The 18,260-nt window shown below is 44.2% G+C and overlaps 1 protein-coding gene and 1 long non-coding RNA gene across 2 annotated transcripts in view; one reads left to right on the top strand and one right to left on the bottom strand.

The window, feature by feature from the left end:
* Positions 1 to 18,260, top strand: part of LOC137895290 (collagen alpha-1(XXIII) chain) — an 86,535-nt gene that overhangs the window by 10,637 nt on the left and 57,638 nt on the right. The window lies entirely within an intron of this gene.
* On the bottom strand, positions 13,083 to 16,380 carry LOC137894576 (uncharacterized). Its single transcript, XR_011105518.1, has 3 exons — positions 16,319 to 16,380; positions 13,239 to 13,345; positions 13,083 to 13,144 (listed from the first exon to the last, which is right to left on the bottom strand). It is a non-coding gene; the product is annotated as an uncharacterized lncRNA (long non-coding RNA).

Raw genomic sequence — 18,260 nt, 5'->3', positions numbered from 1 at the left:
ATCTCTCCTTCAGTAAGCTGTAAACTAAATAAGTCCTATTTAATGTGTCCCAAAGAGAACACACACTAAACAGGACACACACCTCCCACCTCCCACCACACACACAGCCTGAGATTCCTCCCCTCTTTACTATGGGGATCGGAACTCCATCAGCACCCTGGTGCTGCTCTCGCACCAGGAGAGGGAGGGGGAGGTGCAGGGTGGAGAGGGTTAATGGACACTTCAACAAGCACAAGAAAGCACATCTGAGACAAGTCAGAAATGTTTAAACCTTCTGAAAAATACATGCGTGAATATTATCAGGAAGTGGGTCGGAAATGTCGCCTTGAAGGACGTCGAAATTTATCTATTCCGTGTAGAACCGATGTTGTAAAAGAAGGATAAAATATATATATATATATCAACACGAAGAGAATCGCCTTTTTAAGGAGTAACAGGGGGAGTAGCAGCAGAACCGGCGGTTGGGGGGGGTGACCTGGTCCGTTTGCTCAGGGGGTCAAATAGCCTTTCACCAGAAATAGGATTGAATTTCTTCGCTTTAATGGTCCAGAAGTTGTCCATCTGTCTACCTGTCAGTCTTTAAACCTGCTGGACTGTTTACAGGCCTGCCAACTGTCAATCATCAGTTACTCAGTCTCTCACATGTAAGCGCACACACACTTTGCCCCGGCCCCTCGTTTGACCTCAGGCGCTCGCACCGGACTCGACTGGGCTGATGCTGAAGTGGGAGACGGCGCTGAATCGAGTTAAACTCTATGTGACTCCATCAAAGCATGAAACTAAAATTGTATGTGGTGAGGTAGAAACACCGAGGGGAGGATCACAGATCGGCTAAAGTACAAGTCTTTTTTTTTTTAAATGAATAAAAAAGTCTTTAATGTAAACGTCAGCTTCGTAGAAAGCTTGCACACTGACCCCCCCACGCCAGGCCCCCACGCCCGGCCTGACCATTTTCCACTCACTTCCTCCAAGGATCTCATTCTGTATTTGGTGTCCCGGAGACACACGTGTTCGCCTACTGGCACACGAAGTAGCACGCTCCTAATTCCCCTGTTAGTGTTTAATGAATCCGCATTCTGCGTGGATCAGAGCATCGGGGTTAAATTTAGGCTTTCATTAACCTCTCCACGTCTCAGGTTGCTGCTATTGTCAGACAGCAGACACAAGTGTGGAAGACAGCCAGGCCTTAAGGGAGGTGTGTGTGTGTGTGTGTGTGTCGATGCAAAGTCAATGCACCGATGATCCAGAGCAGAGATGAGCAGAAGGATCATCGCCTCAACTGAGTGACAGCCGACAACAGATGTATCAATTGATAGAGCTGGATGTATAGATAGAAGGAGGTGTAAAATGACAATCCCCCGGTCCAGCAAGTGAGGAGGCCAGCCCTGGTGGGGGGGTCACTGGGTCATGACCTCTGACAAGTGTGGAGGCTTGATGCCATCGGAGGAAAGGAGGAACAGACGGTAGTGGTAAAAACTGAGAGAAGGAGCTGCAGGAGCAGACTGCAGCGCTCACACACACACACACACACACACACACACACGCATGCACACAAAGGCTCTATTAGTGCCAACTTGTCACCCAAGTGCTTTTTAAAGGCCTCTTTCAAATTAAATTTTGAGGAAGGTTTTTCTCAGCAAGCTAACACCTCAGCCAGTGAATGTAGCGTGTCCCGTGTTTGCTCATGTCCATATGGCATATTTGATTGTTAATCAGAGGAGAATAAATATACCACACTCTGACATAAGGGTATCACTTTCATGTCAGTCTCACATTGATTTGATTCTAACAGGCTTGTGTTTTGTGCTGAATTAAATCGATGATGTCATTTTTACTTCTTCAAAGGTTTTCCTCAAGAAACAAGCCTGCGGTTGAGAAACGAGGCTGCAGCCTGACTCCAATGAATGCAATTAGTTATTCAACAAGTCAAAATGACACGCGGGTTCCCTGGTGGCACCTTTTCAGTTTTAAGCATATGTTCTTGATTATTGTTACATGAAAACTGACTAAATTAGCATTTAGATGGCATCCCGGCCTTTGTACTCCATAAACAATTTTTTTAGTTGAATTAAGCAATGAAATGAATCAAAATTAATCTACATGAGAAGAAAGGAAAGAGTGCAAGATGTAACATTTATTTATATATACATACAGTATATACATGTATATCGTAGAGGTTGGAGTAAAGTGAGTTCTAACATTGTTTATTAGTGCAAGTCATCATGAAATGAATTTAAGCCTTTGTAATGTCCCCACAAGTGATGGAAACAAGGACGTGTGTAAGTGTGTGTATGAAAGAGAGAGAGATAAGTGAGAGACATAAAGGAGTGAGCCAGTGGCCTTGAAGAGTTTGTAAGGTCATGTAAACACAGAGACCCTTTAGCGATGCTCTGTATCTACAAACATCTGAGCTAAACACACTCACGCATTTTCCACGTCTGCCGTTGCAAATTGACTCTCATTACATGCGTGTTTTATTTTAAAAAAGCATGTAACCTCATGGGCATAGAATTCAACCCGTGGCTATTTTCAGTTTTATTAAAATTCTCGCTGTCTTGGACCGTTTTTCCTAATTAAAAAAATACCTCAGCAAATCCAGATCAGCTTCGGACACTGAATTTGCAGCAGGATAATGACAGCAGATGTTTTGTGGCTAATCAAGTCAATGACATTTTCCTTTGACATTGTTTTTGTCTTTAATTGTGTTTAAAATCAAGCTTCAGACCAGTCGGCACCGACGACGCTCCCCTGCCTGACTGACTTGTGTTGTTGTCCTTTTCATTCTTGATAAGAATATCTGTTATTTATGGCTTTGGCACAGAGGATCCAACTTTGTGTTTAGCATCCATCATGCTCTTATCAGAACTGTTGGGGGCGGTAAGGCTTCCTGATCGATAGGCTGCCCCCAATTTGTAAAACATACAACCCAGAAAAATCTGATTTGAAAACAGAGAAAAGGGCTCAAAGGAGAGGCTGTTTGCTGTGACATTTAGATCACTTTTAGAAACAGTGTCTTGCCCCGGAGGAGTGGAGGTCATGTTTGGAGGGGAGGGGAATGAATGCTTTGGCCCGTTGTCGTCCCTCTGGTCCAGCGAGCGTGGTGTCAGGTTTACCATGAGCCCAAGTTACTTGCATTCCCATCGCCCCCTCCCTAGAAACACCAACCGGTCCAGCACTAGAGCTGGATCATGGCCCGCCAGCGATTATTGTCTCACGTACTTCTTGTTTGACATAACGAGAGAGGCATGCTAAATCCCTCTGTCCACTGAAACGCATCAGATGGCAGCGAGGTAGGACACAGTCACCTTGTCCAAATGGGACCCGGTGTTTCCAAACAAATGGATAAACAGTCCGGCCAACAGCCAGACAGGCAGAAAATGCAATGAGGCGCAGCCAAGACCCTTAAAAAAAGAAAGGCAGGCTGAAGGAGTTTGGCGAATTTAACATTTACACAAAAACATTTTTTGAGACCAGTGCTTTAAACATTCGTGCACATGGAGCTGAGCATTTACACACAGGCTATTCTTGTCTAACTAGTCATCTGAAGAAATGCCAAGCTGGATAAGTTACATTGAGGAGGCCTGCAGCAGACTTGGAGGGAGGATTTTCAAGCTGGATAAGCGCTGCTGGACTTTAATGTCACTGTCGCTGTTGTTAGCTGACTGCATTTAACATGTTATGGGAATCATTGTTTGGTTGAAATGTGGGCTGAGAGTGTGTGTGTGTGTGTGTGGCCCAGATATCAAATCGCTGCAATGTGGCCCTGAATGCTTTGCATCCCGCGGGGTCGTTTGCTGCCATGCTGCGCTTTGCTTGCACACGCTGACCCTTGAGGCGACTTGCTCTATGCCAGAGATTCAGTTTCAAACGGCACGTCGAGAAGAAAAATAATGAGCAATAATGAAGTGTGTATCGGTTCATTTTTACATTTCAATTGACAGTAAAAAAAAAACCACACACGCACAAAATACAAATCACGACCTTGTTGAAAGGTCTGTGTCCACTCTCATTGTTCAGGCACACAGCCAGTGGAAAAGCCATTGAATTACCAGCCAGTGTGGTTTGTACTCCGTACGCTATAAAGTCCTTTGTCAGCACGTCTCCCTTTTCCAAATTCCAGTCAGAAGCCTCAGCAATCCTCTCCACTGTATTGCCTTTTGCTTGCGACAGAAGCGTCAGTAAAAATCAGAGCCGTGAAGGCGAGACCCGTATTTCTGCAGAGGGCAAATGTGTTTCATGATCTAAAAGAACTGGATTTAAATGCGGCTTCTCTTTTATGTTGTGTTATCTAAAGATTTTATTGCTTTTTGAGGTGGAAAAGGAATTTATTGAACACAATGCCTAACTTTAATGATGTGTTGATATATATATATATTTTGGTCTGTTAAGACCAAAGCCAACAATTATTCGCTTCTCTTTACAAGTATTATCTGTAAAGCCTCACTGTTTATATCTTTGACGTATGCTGCATTCAGGACTCGTTGAGAAACTGGAAAATACCAGTTATTTTAAAGCATACACTCAGAACCTCATGTAAAAGTTTTGTGATTACTAAGCAAACTTAACATAATAATCATGGCATTCTCCACAGTCAATGCTTACAACAATAATAATAAGACAAAAAGGGTTTTTTACAAACATTTTTGGGGTGTTATGTCCATATTCCTTAATTAAAGTTACAGCTTTTGCAAATATTCTGGAATAATGAACATTATCCATTAATGCAAGTTTTATTCATAAGAACATAATTTGCTATTGATATTGACAAAATCTTAAATTACCGAGAAGTAAATCTCCATTGCAGATGAAAATAGTCTCCTCTAAATGCAGCATTGTTAATTGTTTTCTGACCAGTTATTAATTAACTTGTATAACTAACTAACTTTTTTTTTTTTTTAAACAGGGAAATTTTCAACCGGACAAAAGTGTCTTCATTTTTTGCACGGAGAAAAACAAAAAGATTAAGAAGCATTTGAGGAAAATAAAGGTTGTGTTAGTCCTGCCCTTTAATTGTTCTTTCTGCATTACTTAAACAACCTGACCTGCAGGGTGCTGATTTCTAGATCGCAGCGTAACTTGCAAGTCTTTTTCTCAACCCATTATCTCCTGGCGTGCTGCAGGAAATTGTGTAGAATGTGTTTGGCCTGCAGACTCTCTCTCTGATGCCTCTCGCTGCGATTAGAAGTATCATTAGTTCCAGCAGAGCCTGAAAAAACATGTTTATCTATAGACACATGACGTTTAAGTACACATTCACACAGATGGACTGGCAAACTGTGTGTGTATGTGTGCGTGTGTGTGTGTGTGCCAGCCATACAAAGCACAGTTTACATTTCTCTTTATAAATGAACATCTATAAGTGCTGTGTTCTGGGTGTGGAATCGTTGCCAGGTTTAATTTGTGTACCTTTCACTGGATAAGCAGATGTTTGTGTGTAAACACTCCCTCTGCTCCAGATGGGACGTCAAATGGACCTCACAATAACTGGAAAAAGAAAGTGTGTCCTTGAGCGGCTTTTGTTAGATGATGGTGGATGCAGACGGTGTGACATCTTTCTTGGCTCAGAGGACCTTCCAACGCTTTGAGACCAGACTCTTGCATCAGTGCGTCTGTCTTCAGCCTTTAAGCTGATTATTCTTTGACTTCCCGTTTAATTGCTTCCGACTGGTTCTTACACCACTTATCTCAGAGTTGGTTTGGAGTAGATTCCTTTTCAGCCTTGTCGGAGGATATATTTGTAATGTTTGCATGCGGCGGCCTCTGTGTACTCGGCTCGTAATGCATGTGGAGGAATGTGTTTGAAGAGTCGATAGGAGTTCACCGCCCCCTGCTCCGCTCCCTTCTTCGCACCGTCTGAAGTGTGTGCCCCTCCTGTGACATCCCTCCAACCCTTTTTCTCTGTACCGGACCTCCCTTCATGCCTAACCCTCTTCTCCCTGTTCTCATAACCCTTACCCCATTCTCTCCCATAGTGCATCCTTGTATTATCACCCCAATGCCCCCCCCTCCACTTAGACCCTTCTTTGTCTTCCATCATATTCATTCATATTCTCAATGAGATGGCTTCTTGGATTGAAACGCCCAACTCTCCTTTGCGCGCATTTCAGCTTCCATGATTCGGCGCTTGAAGCCGACGCAGAGGAAAGGTCCACTGTGTGAGGAACCGTCAAACAAACACACATGCACGCCGCTCCGTGTGTAGGAAACGGCAATATTATGGTCTGAGGACAGATGGCTGCCAGTTCTCATCAGCTTCTCAGAAACCTGATCTCACGTCAGGCCTTATGGAGCTGCAGCAAAGCGAGGTGAATGGATGTAAGAGGTGAGTGAGTGTGTGTGAGTGCAGACAAACTCACCACCCGCATCTGTGTCCATGTGTTGAGCTGCGATTGTTCCGTGATGTTGATCCGGCAGAGCTTGGATGACCTTTACGCTTGGTCCCGGAGAGAAAGTTCAATACCAGGAATGGAAATGTTACCCATCTGCTGCACCGCACAAACAGCTCCCACAGATAAACACCAAATCAAAACAACAACAACAACAACATGAGACTTTGGTTCATTGAATACTTTGAGAAGTGGAGGCAGTGGAAGTTGTAAGACATTCCTCGATGAGCAGTGCAGAGATTGTTTTAAAGACATCATTCAATATAATTTGACAGAATAAAATGCTCCTCCTCATCACTCACATCCACATGTCACTTTTCCAAGAGTGTGAGAGGAGTTATGGGCAACATCCGAGATGAATTGCAATGTGCATGCTTTTGATCCCTTACATAAGTTCGTTGTTGAGGAGAAACTCATGTGAGTAGGTCACAGCGAAAGTGCAGCTGTGCTTTTCTTTGCTGAGTCTAACAGCATTTGGAAGCAGAAGAACTTCTGGTCAGTTCTTGCATGAAGTGACGATTCCTGTCCGATTAACCGAAGCTCAACCTTAGCTTTCTCCCTAAATAATCACAATGAAGGTGGGGAGGAGGAAAAGTTCTTCTGCATTCATTATTTTTATCTCTCTGAAAATAGTCAACTCCCAAACTTTGGGAGAAGAACAGAAAAACGACAACCCCCCCCAGTGCTGATGGATTAATCTCACACTGAGTGAAACTTTTGATATCTTCCTTTTCTTCTCCGACCCTTCAATCATTATTCTCCCCAGAGAGAGGCCAGAGCAGCTTTGCCCGGCTTGGTGTCGCGCGATCAGGGTTTCCCGGTGGGTGATAAGTGATGGAGCGGAGGCTGCATGGTTAGAATCTGCAGGGGACAACCGTGGAGAGGTCAGAGGGCATTTCAGAGGTCATGTGTGAGGAAGATGAAGACAGACTGGATCTAGCTTCTTGCGGTGCCACAACACAGATGGCGATGAGGGGTAATGGGAGAGGGGGACAAGGCATGGGAACCTCTCCTACTGTGATGTTCAGAGAGTGAGTGACACCGTTTAACTGGCCCTCCCTCTAATAAATGACTGTGTGTGCTCAAACACCGCATTCAAACGTAATAGTCAAAGCGGAAAGCTGTCTGACCCGGGGAAACTTAGAGCTTTGCTTTTTTTGAATACCTGTTTGAAGCAGCTGACGCGCTGCGTATCAATCTTTCATGGAGCTCGATGCAGAAAATCCAAATGGTGTTACAAAGCTATTTATTTAGCATGCAATTCAAACTACAAGGGTATTAGCTCATGTTGTTGTGTGTGTGTGTGTGTGTGTGTCCAAACCTTGTGGGATGCCCCCCAATTGGCGTCCTGGAGGCCCTTAAGCCCCAAAATGGGTGCCTGCTCCCTCAGTGGGTGTCCTGTTTGCTAACTCCATTGGGGGCAGTAATTACATCTTCAAAGAGTGTTATAAATGTGTTATTTTAACGAGATTAAATAGTTGAATTAAATGTCATCACACTATGGTGTATCTCTCGCTCTCTCTTCCAGCACGTCTGACCAATGGCCTCCTGTCCCATCTGAATTGTCTGTGCAATAAAAATCAAATCTCTCAGACAAGCATTTCCTGTTTGGGAGGAAATGGGATTTAGAGATAATGTCTATTTGCATAGATCTGGCAGGAAGATGAGCAAAATATGTGATTATTTCCTGGGAGAAGGCGAGTCGGGGTCGGCACATCCTCGTCTGGATAGTGGAATGATTGTCTTCAATTGCGTTCAGTTGATGTGTTTGGTGTTCTCTTATCACAGATGTTGGGCCTGAGAACTATTCCAATCCACTTATTGTTGCTATCGTGTGTGATTACTTATTTGTAAATGCTATACAGGCAGGGAATCTACCACAGCAAGCAGCGTGTGATTTGATGCTTACTTGGCAGACATCTTGGCAAATGTACTTCGAAAACCTTTATCCTGGCTTGGGTCAAATATAATATATATATATACATATGCATACCGCCACATCTTTGAGTTCTGTTATGCCTTGGTTCTGGGATGCATTCAACTCGAGCCAACTGACTGCTTATTTATTGTACGAGCATAAAGCTTCTCAGCAACATTAAGAAACATATTTCCCAACTCCTCCTGTAAAGAAATATCGGCCATTTGATTCAGTTGGCTGGAGTAGCTTCTCATGACCCCGTGATCTTGATGAGTTGTTTCTGTTTCTCTAAAGCCGTCTTTACTCCCCTTTAATCACGGAGAGACGTCTGTGTTTAATAAAGTTTGGTAAGAACACGCCACTTTCTGTTTCTGGGTCAGCCGATGACATGGCTGGAGGAGCTGGAATGAAGTGCGGCTCTCTCATCCAGTGGCGCGGAAGATGAGAAAAGTCATCATCGTTGGCTTCGGTTAGCGCTGAAATAGCATCCGTTGATTAGCGTAATAAAACTCAGCCTCAAAATTCACCGCTGCTATTTCGCCAACCAAAGAACGGAACTCTTGTAACTGCAGGATCAGAAGTGATCTGATTGGCTGAGAGAGGCTTCTGGCAATGCTTCTTCTTCTGTGGTGTTCTCGTCTCACACTGTTGTTGTGAGAAGTGGAGTGATGTCTTCAAACTGTGTACAGATGCTCTTCGTCCTAATTCAAACAGAGGGGATGTTATAAATGTTTGTGTCTGCTCTGTTTTTAGTGGCGGATTTGCGTTATACAGTCTTTACCCAACACACACACACACACACACATCTGATTTCCTTTGGGCACTGTTGCACAAACATATGCAAACAGTCAGTGGGCTCTCTGGAGAACATGGGCATGAGTCAGTTTTTATTCCTGCCATTGTACTCGTCACAGTTTATGGAAATGCAGGTGAGGACGTGGAAGAAGGTTTTCCTGTCTGTGGTGGTTGGACCGTTTAAGAGCTCAGGAAGGAATCCAGAGCTTTGATTCATAAGACAGAAATAAAAGATTACAAAGACTGAAAATCAAATTTGTGCATTCTGTAAAAGCGCACCATCAGCTTTAACCGGTGTGCTTAGATTGATAAATGCTTGGCAGCCGGGCTTATAGCACTGGAGGTATTCCACCACAGGGCTAATTTCTTTGCCTCTGTTTACTTGACAAAGCTTCATTATCATAATGAGGAAATGTGGCTGCTCAAAGAGCCACAGTGTTTAGCATAGACAGCAGAAAATCAAAAATGTGATTAGCTTTGACCGCTACCTAACGGTTGTATAGATTCTGTGTGATTTGATGGTCTGATACACACAAGGCCACACAAAAAACGGCCAGGTTTCCATTATGATCCCGAACATCAACCTGTGATAAAATGTTCCATTGTTTTATTTCTCTTCGGTTGTGCGACTTTAATTGAATCAAGGTTTTGCCTGAGTAGGAAAGTCCACACACGTCATACTTGCATGTTTTGCTTCCACCACGCATGGATCTGCGACTCGTTCTTGTGAGACTCGAGCTGAAGTAGGATATGAATTTGTGAATGCTTTGTGTTAAACAGCTGGCGGCGACTTTTTGTTTGTGTTGGATTGTCACGCTGATCCTCATTCCACTCCTCTCACCATGACTTCCACACATGCACTTGTGACACACATTTTGTATGTTGCTGTTATCGGTTTTGGCATAGCAGAACAGTTTTCAATAGAAAGGATGCTTGACTTTAGAGTTGCCATTTCATTTTTGCTTGGCATACACAACGCTCCGTCTTCCAAATTCCTTTACAGCAGTGCAGACTTCTTCATTGAAGTCTTTGCAACTCGCTTCTCAGTCCGTTCTGGTACACGAGGAACCCAAATGTTGTTTCTACATCTGAATCATCGGAAATGCATGAATTTGTAACAACACGTTCACAAACATTAGGACAGGAAACACATTTAGTTGGGCCAGAATCCAGAAAGAAGAAAGTTTGAGTTCAGAAATACCTCAAGTTAAAATTACTACTGAAAACGGCAAGATAAATAATCAGGTGTTCAGATTTCACATGCGGAAGGGAAGCTGTTGTTGTAGAATCCTCTGATAGAGTGCTGAAGAGGTTAATAGGCAGCCTGAGGCCCTATGATGATGACTTCATTACAATTGGACAAAGACCCCCGAGGGTCTCTGGGTGTCTGAAGGTTCTCGGGGGGTTAAGCTGCACTTCGGAGGAGCATCCGTTTGTCTGAAAACCAGGGTCTTCCAGTCTTCCTGCTCCCTGTGGTCTCATTCCCATGCATTTGATCTGAAAACATGTGTCCCTACGAGCACAAGCCCGGAAGGTGTTCACTCACACTTTCTAGCTGAGCGGCTACGAATCCGGGCTCATTGTTATCTGGATGCTCATTTCCTGCTTCTCACAGCTCGCTGCCATGCCTGCAAATACAAACGACATCCCCAGCATGCTCACTGTTCGGAGGGAAAGAGATTAAGCAGCTAGTTTTGTGGAGGTTAAAGGTTACCGAGTTCCTACCTCCCAATAATTCTGGGTCAGCGCGGTGTGCAAGCGTGTGCACCGTTGCGTATGGAGCCGCGTGAGCGACTGTGTTAAAGGTGGACAAAGCGAGGCTTGTGTGCAACAGCGTACAGCTGTGAGGGCCACGCTGTGTTGATGAGGTCTTAATCAGTGCGCTTACAGCTGAGGTCAGAAGGTCGACGGGTGACTCTAGGTTTTGATTGGGCCCCTGGGAACCTGACAGAGCCCGAAGGCATGAAGACAGGGTGGCAGCGTAGGGCCACAGCACCGCGGCAAGAATAATGTCCGTCGGTCAGTGCACCCGGATTGGCTTTTTCCCACACATTTGATTGTCCGCTACACCCAGACGTCAGGCAGGCATTTGTTACGATAAGGCAGGAAAGGCCAGTGTGTGATAAACCATCTCCTGTTTCCAGCCACAATCTCCTGAACCTCAAAACCTTTGAACCACCAGACTGACTCTTATCTCACTTTGAGCGGAGGGATGGCTATCAATCAGCCATTCAGGCGTTGCAAGTGAAAGAGTCAAGACAGAAACGCTTCATCGGGTTTTTTATAGGGAGTCCTCCTCTTGCCTGAGCATTGCTTTATCTTATGCCAAACATCTGAGAAGAGAAAGAAGAAGATCGATATGCCTGTTTTGATTTCTTTTCCACTGTCAGAAAATATTTTAAAATACGGTTGACCCCCCCCCTCCCCAAAAAGATATGAAACATGAAATGAATCCAAATTTGGATCAAAGCTTCATTTAATTACTTGGTGTGAAAAAGGACTGGAACGCTCCCCTGCAGGCCACTGAAGGCGCTTTGTGAATGCAGCCGTTTTCCCAGTTTATTCTGAGAAAGAAAAAATGAGGTGATTTTGACCAGACTACTGTAAGTATGTTGCCTTAAGCAGTAGGACATACTGGCAATGAGCAGCTAGAAGTGGACAAAAACACTGACCACAATTCAAACCAGTTCACCAGCAGATTTACAAACAACATGGTAGAAAAACACCCAGGGGATAAAAACCTCTCTCTCTCTCTCTGTGATATGCTCGAACCCTGTCATATATAGATCAGGTACAGTATATCCTTTAATATATAAGAAAAGCTCCACATCACATTTCCTAGTGACGCAGAACATCTGTCTTGTCTCAGAAGACAGATGTTCTGTAGCTCTCTATCCTTTTGTGAGGATCCAAGTCCTTGAGTCCTTCTCTCTCGTATAGAGGGCGACATGTTTGGGTGTTGCTCTGACCACTGTCTGAAGATAAATAGGTGTGCAAGCATGGACAGTGGATCAGCAAAAAAGAGGACGGGTGCACTACGACAAGCCGGGCTGCCCAGACAGATGGATCCTGCCATTGGCTACTGGATGCAAACATCCTGTATTGTTTCAATATCGCTGTTGGGACGAGTCTCTTCCATATTTTCCCATGACAGTAATTTAAGTTCCTTCATCTCCTCTTCTCTTTCAGTCTACTTTTTTTATTTTCCTGTCTCTCGCACCAGAGTGAAGATCTCCGGCCTCTAAAAAAAATAATAACATGACAAATAAAAATGATGAACGTATTATCTTGTGGCATGTGATATATATATATATACACTGAAAAATAGTGAATCTGCATCAGATGCATTGCCACTGTGAGCATGGTACCACTCCAGCAGAGCCGGTGTTAAAGCCCCAGGATGTGACGCCCTGTGTTTCCAGTGGGCCGCTCTGGACTGCAGGGTGTAACTATAGGCAGATTAGTGGCCTTCCGCTTGCTCAGTGAGCTCGGTTAGTTTTAGGATTTAGCTTTGTCACGGCAGGCGGGCAAACTGCTTTCCAAGCAGCTATTTCATTCAGCCTCAGTGGCTGGGTGATCTCTGGCCTGAGGGGACGGGAAGAGAGGAAGAACAGAGGAAACAAAATGCATGCGAGAGGATTCTGTCACGGCATAAACATCCAGATGAGTGTATTAGAGAAAAGCACCAGAGGATGACGAGAGATTAGAGGGTATATAGCAGATTATTAATCTCTGGTGATAATTGATAAATGCTGTGTTGCAGTTTAGTTCTGAAAAGCTCTTGAACGAGAGCATGTGCAACCTCGGCTCTGGCCCGAAATGAAAGACAGACATTTTTAAATGTTTTGGGTTTTATCCATCTTCTTGTTTCATGAGGTGTGAAAGCGAACAAAAGCGCTTGAGTCAGTCAGTGCCATGAAAGGGGGGGGGGACATAGTCATAGTGTGACCTAACTCATCAGCCTGTGATGAACGGGGAGGGGGGGGGGGGGGGGGGGCATCCAGTCTGTAAGGGAAGAAGTGCAGGAGAGTAGAACTGAAGAGATCTGAAAGACGGAGGATAAAGTGACACACAATTTAGAAAGGAAGGCATAAGAAAAAGGCTTTGACAGAAACTTCTGTTATTCATCTGCAGCCCACATCTGCTGTCCTGTTTCAGCAGCAGAGTGCCTCCTCGAGGCATCCACGGCCTTCTGCTGACTCTGTTCCATCCCTCCTTGCACCGCTGAAGGGCCGCGCCATGGAGCCTGTGTGTGTTTCACAGGGTTAAAACTGCATTAGTTTAATTTTCTCATTCTCTCCGTCGACAACATCCCACTGTACGTATCTTACCAACACCGAGTCAGGCGTTGCAGGCTCAACAATTTGTGCAGCGCTAACAGTGGACAGGAAAGGGCGATAGCGGTTTATTAGCCGAGTTTGCGTTGTAATAGACTGCAGGCTCTGCATGATATGGATGTCCAAGCCAATTGGAGGAGAACTTATTTTCTCAGGCTTTGATTGGCTGGTCAAAAGATGCCATCAGTGAACTGATGGCGTGGTATCTCTCTGATCTGCTCAGCATTAGAACCCCCTGTGGTGCAGAGAGCTTGGATGCTGCAGAGTGAAAACAGGCCACATGTTGATCCATGTTGTTTTAGCCCTCCGGGGAGAGCGATGATTAAGATCTCTGTAGTTTGGGCCAAACCCCATTGTTCCAAAAAGTGTGTGTGTGTGTGTGTGTTTGATTGAGAGAGAGAGAGAGAGAGAGAGAGAGGAATCCCTCACTCTATGAAAAGTGCAGACCCAGTAATTATTATTCTTGATGTCTTTGATGATGATGATCAGATTGTAATGCTACACAACGTATCCATAAACTCTGTCAGCGAAAGCATGAAAATATCACTTATGTTATGGAATTTCATAATTATTATGAATTAGATGGACATTAATGCCTGCAGCGCTGCACAACCACAACCACAGGGCTCCTGTGCAGAACATCGCGTCCATCCTTCCTCCAATGAAAGTCATTGTGCAACAGCAGTGAAACTTTCAGTCGCCTGTTTTCTCTCAGCCGCTGCCCTCAAACAAAACCGTCTTTACTGCATGGTATAGATTTAAATGATGACTTAGCTTGTGAGTGAGATCGACAGGACCCAAGACATCCATAGTATGTAATGTTGACTGCTGCAAACCAAATTGTCCTCCGAGGGACAAGCTAACAAAGTGAAGTGACATGCTTTTATGAGTCACAGTATGAACTCTGCAGAGCGCCATGCTGGTTTCTAATATATCATTTATCCAGCGATGAGTCCATGTGCAATAGTCACAACGCAGGTCATTAAGAAATGTTCTTTTGTGGGAGAGATTTTAATATTTGAATTAATATGAAGGAATAGACTAATAAAATTAGGACAATGCAACCGATTAAAGGTTAAATAATAATACCAGCAGTGTCGCTGAATAGTTACGTGTCGTATGAAGGTTTATGAACACGGCCTGCTCGTTGTCTTTTGCGTGCTCCATTCAGCTACATGCTCTACAGGGATTAACTGTTGCTTTTGCATGACGGCGTCTTGTTCTGGCTCAATTGAGTTGACAGCCCAGGTAGTAAGTAGTAAGACAACGCATCTGTTCTTGAATATCCTTATCAGCTTGCTGTGAGATGTCTTTGATCTGCAGTTGCATCTGCACTTACTAGACAGCTTTTTAAACCCTCCTGTCATCTTTCGTTGCGGAGTGAGTGCGCCAGACTTTGGGCCTCTTTATAACTTTTAAAGTCTAAATCGACAGGAAAGATCTTCGCTAATCCAGCAAAAAAGATGCACTGAAATAATCTGACATTGATGACTGCCAGAGGCGCTCTGCTGCCGTTCATTTAATGTGGGACAGACGGGAGCATTAGAAGCGGCGTAGGGAGAAGAATGAAGGTGGGATTATGAAATGGTGGGATGAAAGAGAAGTGAAGTAACATTGTGGATGCAAAGATTTATGGCGGTGGAAGTCGCTTGACATAAATGTAAAGTGATGATTACAGCCATGCTATTAGTGACAGATGGAGATATTAAGGTCACTGTGCTGTCATTTGGGTGCAGTCTCATATGCTATGGGTTCTTTATGTTCATGAAAACTAATTCAGACTCGGGTTGGGTGGGTTTGTGAGGACAGGAGTACGTAGCATATCGGTACAGCAGGCCATGGTCTTGATCAACCTCAGATCCTGCAACAAACCAGGCACCTGGTTTACGGCCAGCACTCAAGGCTCCAGACCTTTTGTTGAATCTGAAAAGTAAAATTCACCTTACTTCCTTTAAATCTCTGGCAAAAGCGTTCAAAGTTCTGCATGAATTTATGAATGAGCCTCAATCCAACTTCTTCTTCTTCTTTTTTACATTTTCTATTATTTTATTATTGTAGCATGTGTCTCCCCCCCCTCCTGTTCTCCTGTGAATCATTTTTCCGAGGGCTCTCAGTTCATGTCCCTGTCTGTCTGTGCTGGGGGGTGATGCATCGGTCAAGATTTAAGGTTGAGGCTAAAGGTTGGGTCGCTGCATGTGTCCATGATGGATGATCTAGTAGCTGGAAAATGATGATCTTTCCAAGTACACAAGTCCAAGTGTGTGTGTGTGTGTGAGAGAGAGAGATTTGTGGTTTGCAGGAGGTTTATTTGAACTGCACAACTTGGACTTTAAAAGACTGCTGGGTATGTTGCTGAAGGCTTAAGACACACACATCATCACGCTTCAGCCTCATGCATCACACGAAGACACACAGTTGTGCATGCTCACAGATGCATCTTTCATGGAAATGCTTTATCATTAACTATTCTTGCCCCCCCCTCTCCCTCTCCCTCTCTTATTTCCTCATGACAATGTCTCCCTGTGGTCTGACTTTCTTCTTGTCAGGTATGTGGTTCACATTTTCCCTCGGCCTTTATCCATCTCTCCCCATCTGTCTCTTTATCACGCAACCACATGCATCGAGCACATATTCTCAATGTTCCAATCGCTGCCTCGTCCGCGCCTCACTAATGTGTAAAACCAACACACTTAACACATCAGTGGAAGGCCTCCATGTGTCGAGGCAGCACTCGTACGTGTAGCCGCGGAGCGTGTGTTGTGCGCATATTGGAAGCATGCCAGTAAATATCGTTAATCATAGTCGTGTTTTGACTGAGTCAGACACGTGGAAGTGATTTCCGTGCATAAAATGCTCTGGGTTCTGTAATTAATTCTACTCACTCAGCGTGTCTTGCATTTTCTGCTCGAGTCAGACTTGCTCACACGGTGACGCTGCAGTTGTTCAGCCATTCTGAAAAAAGTGTATGTAGATGTTTGTCCTAATGGGTACCCGGTGGGTGTGGCCGCTGTACTGCATTAGTCGCTGGCTTCCGGGGGGGGGGGGACACACACACACTCATCCTATTTGGTGTGTAATGAGTCAGCCATGACACATCCTCGGTACTTCCTATATACAGAGACACACACGAGGACAGCCTGAGGAGACCTGTCTGTGGACTGTGTGTTGTTGGTGACAAATATAAACATCTTGTTTTTTAATGAGTCATCATCCAGGCACGCTGAATATAGAGACATCTCCAAGAGACGAGCTCTCCCAACCTTTGCAACGAAAGAATGAAACGAGAAAGAGATTTCAGAAACACACAGGAAACAGAATCCAGCATTTAAAGCTGCATGAAACGAATCGGTTTTAGTTTCCTCAACATTATTTTTTAGTTCATCATTAATTCATTGATCAGCTACAGCTACATTACACAAACATCCATACATAAATGTTTTTACTTTGACATATGGGTTCAGGATATCCTTTATGTCCATGCACGTGAATCTTTTTGCTGGACAGCAGCCACTCTGACCTAAAGCGGGAATGATGGGAGGCTGGGAAGTACCGGTACTTAAAAGTACAGTAGGGTAGCACTAAGGGTTTTAACGTCAGTAAAAACTGACTCAGACATGTCTGCTCCATGGCAGTATCAAATATAGGATTAATACTGCTCAGGTGTAAAGTGTAAAACTTTATGCTTGTGCATTATAGCTTTTAGTAACTTTCACTTGCGTCAATCTCGCAGATGTTATAACCTCACAGTTGAAAGTATTCCCGAACAGAATTTTAGCATAAAGAAAAACATTCCTACATCTGCATTAAAAGCAAAGTTGCCCATGTGTTCTGATTTTTGGACAATTTCTTGTGTATTTCACATTATTGTACGGACATGAAGATAACAGAGATCAAGTTAGGAGTCGCACACTTTATGTTTTAAAGTATTGTAAAAAATATACGCTGAAATCAAAATTGTCATCCTTTACTCTTGTCTGCCGCTTAAACATATACAAAAACCCATTTTAGTGTACTATTTAACTGCAACATGAGAATGTTTGTTACCAGCTGGAAGCCTTACTGCTGAATGAGCAACACACAACTCAGTTTTTGTTTTTAGTTTTGAGACAAAAGGACTTCCTCAGCAGTTCTTCTAATGTAATATCTAATGATAATATCACATTTCCAATAACAAAATACTTCCCCAATGACACCTTCCATCCTTCCGTATTGTATTTGCTGCTCTTGGGATCAGTTTCATAGACAAGCTTCTGGGATACTCGGAGTGATCTGATGACTGCTCAGACAGTAAAAGCGTTTCTTTATGCCAAATGTAACAGAGGTAATGGCCTGTTTTAGAACCAGTAAGCAGCAAAGCCTTCGCTGGAGTGATGATGATGATGATGATGTCTAACGATGCTCTCCCTCACTGGAGGTCGGCCTGGTTTCCTGGCACATCAAAAGGACATAGTCAGTACAACAACAAACTCCGTGCTCAGAGCTGGCAACTTCTATTGGATACAGACTGTAGAATGAAAACAAGCGCGATAAGACAAATAGGACCCCCTCCTCTGGTCCGACGGATGCTTGCTGGGGGGTGCACAGCTTGGCCTGTTGGGGGGAGTCCTTTAATGTGCTGGTTAAGCGTCAGGCTGGAATGCTCTGCACAAACAAGCCTCAGCTCACGTGTCAGGGACTGATGTATGTGTGGCGAGGAGAGAAATGTCCGAATGAAAGTTTGGTTTGTGAAATACCCGTCTTGCATTTTCCGCCCAACGCAGTACAGCCTTTGAGATGGAGGCGTTATCATCCGCAAACGTCCAATGGGGTTGTCAGTGAAGACAC

The sequence above is a fragment of the Brachionichthys hirsutus genome, chromosome 6 (genome assembly GCF_040956055.1).
Source record: "Brachionichthys hirsutus isolate HB-005 chromosome 6, CSIRO-AGI_Bhir_v1, whole genome shotgun sequence".
Taxonomy (NCBI): Eukaryota; Metazoa; Chordata; class Actinopteri; order Lophiiformes; family Brachionichthyidae; genus Brachionichthys; species Brachionichthys hirsutus.
This window is presented reverse-complemented; position numbering and strand designations above follow the sequence as displayed.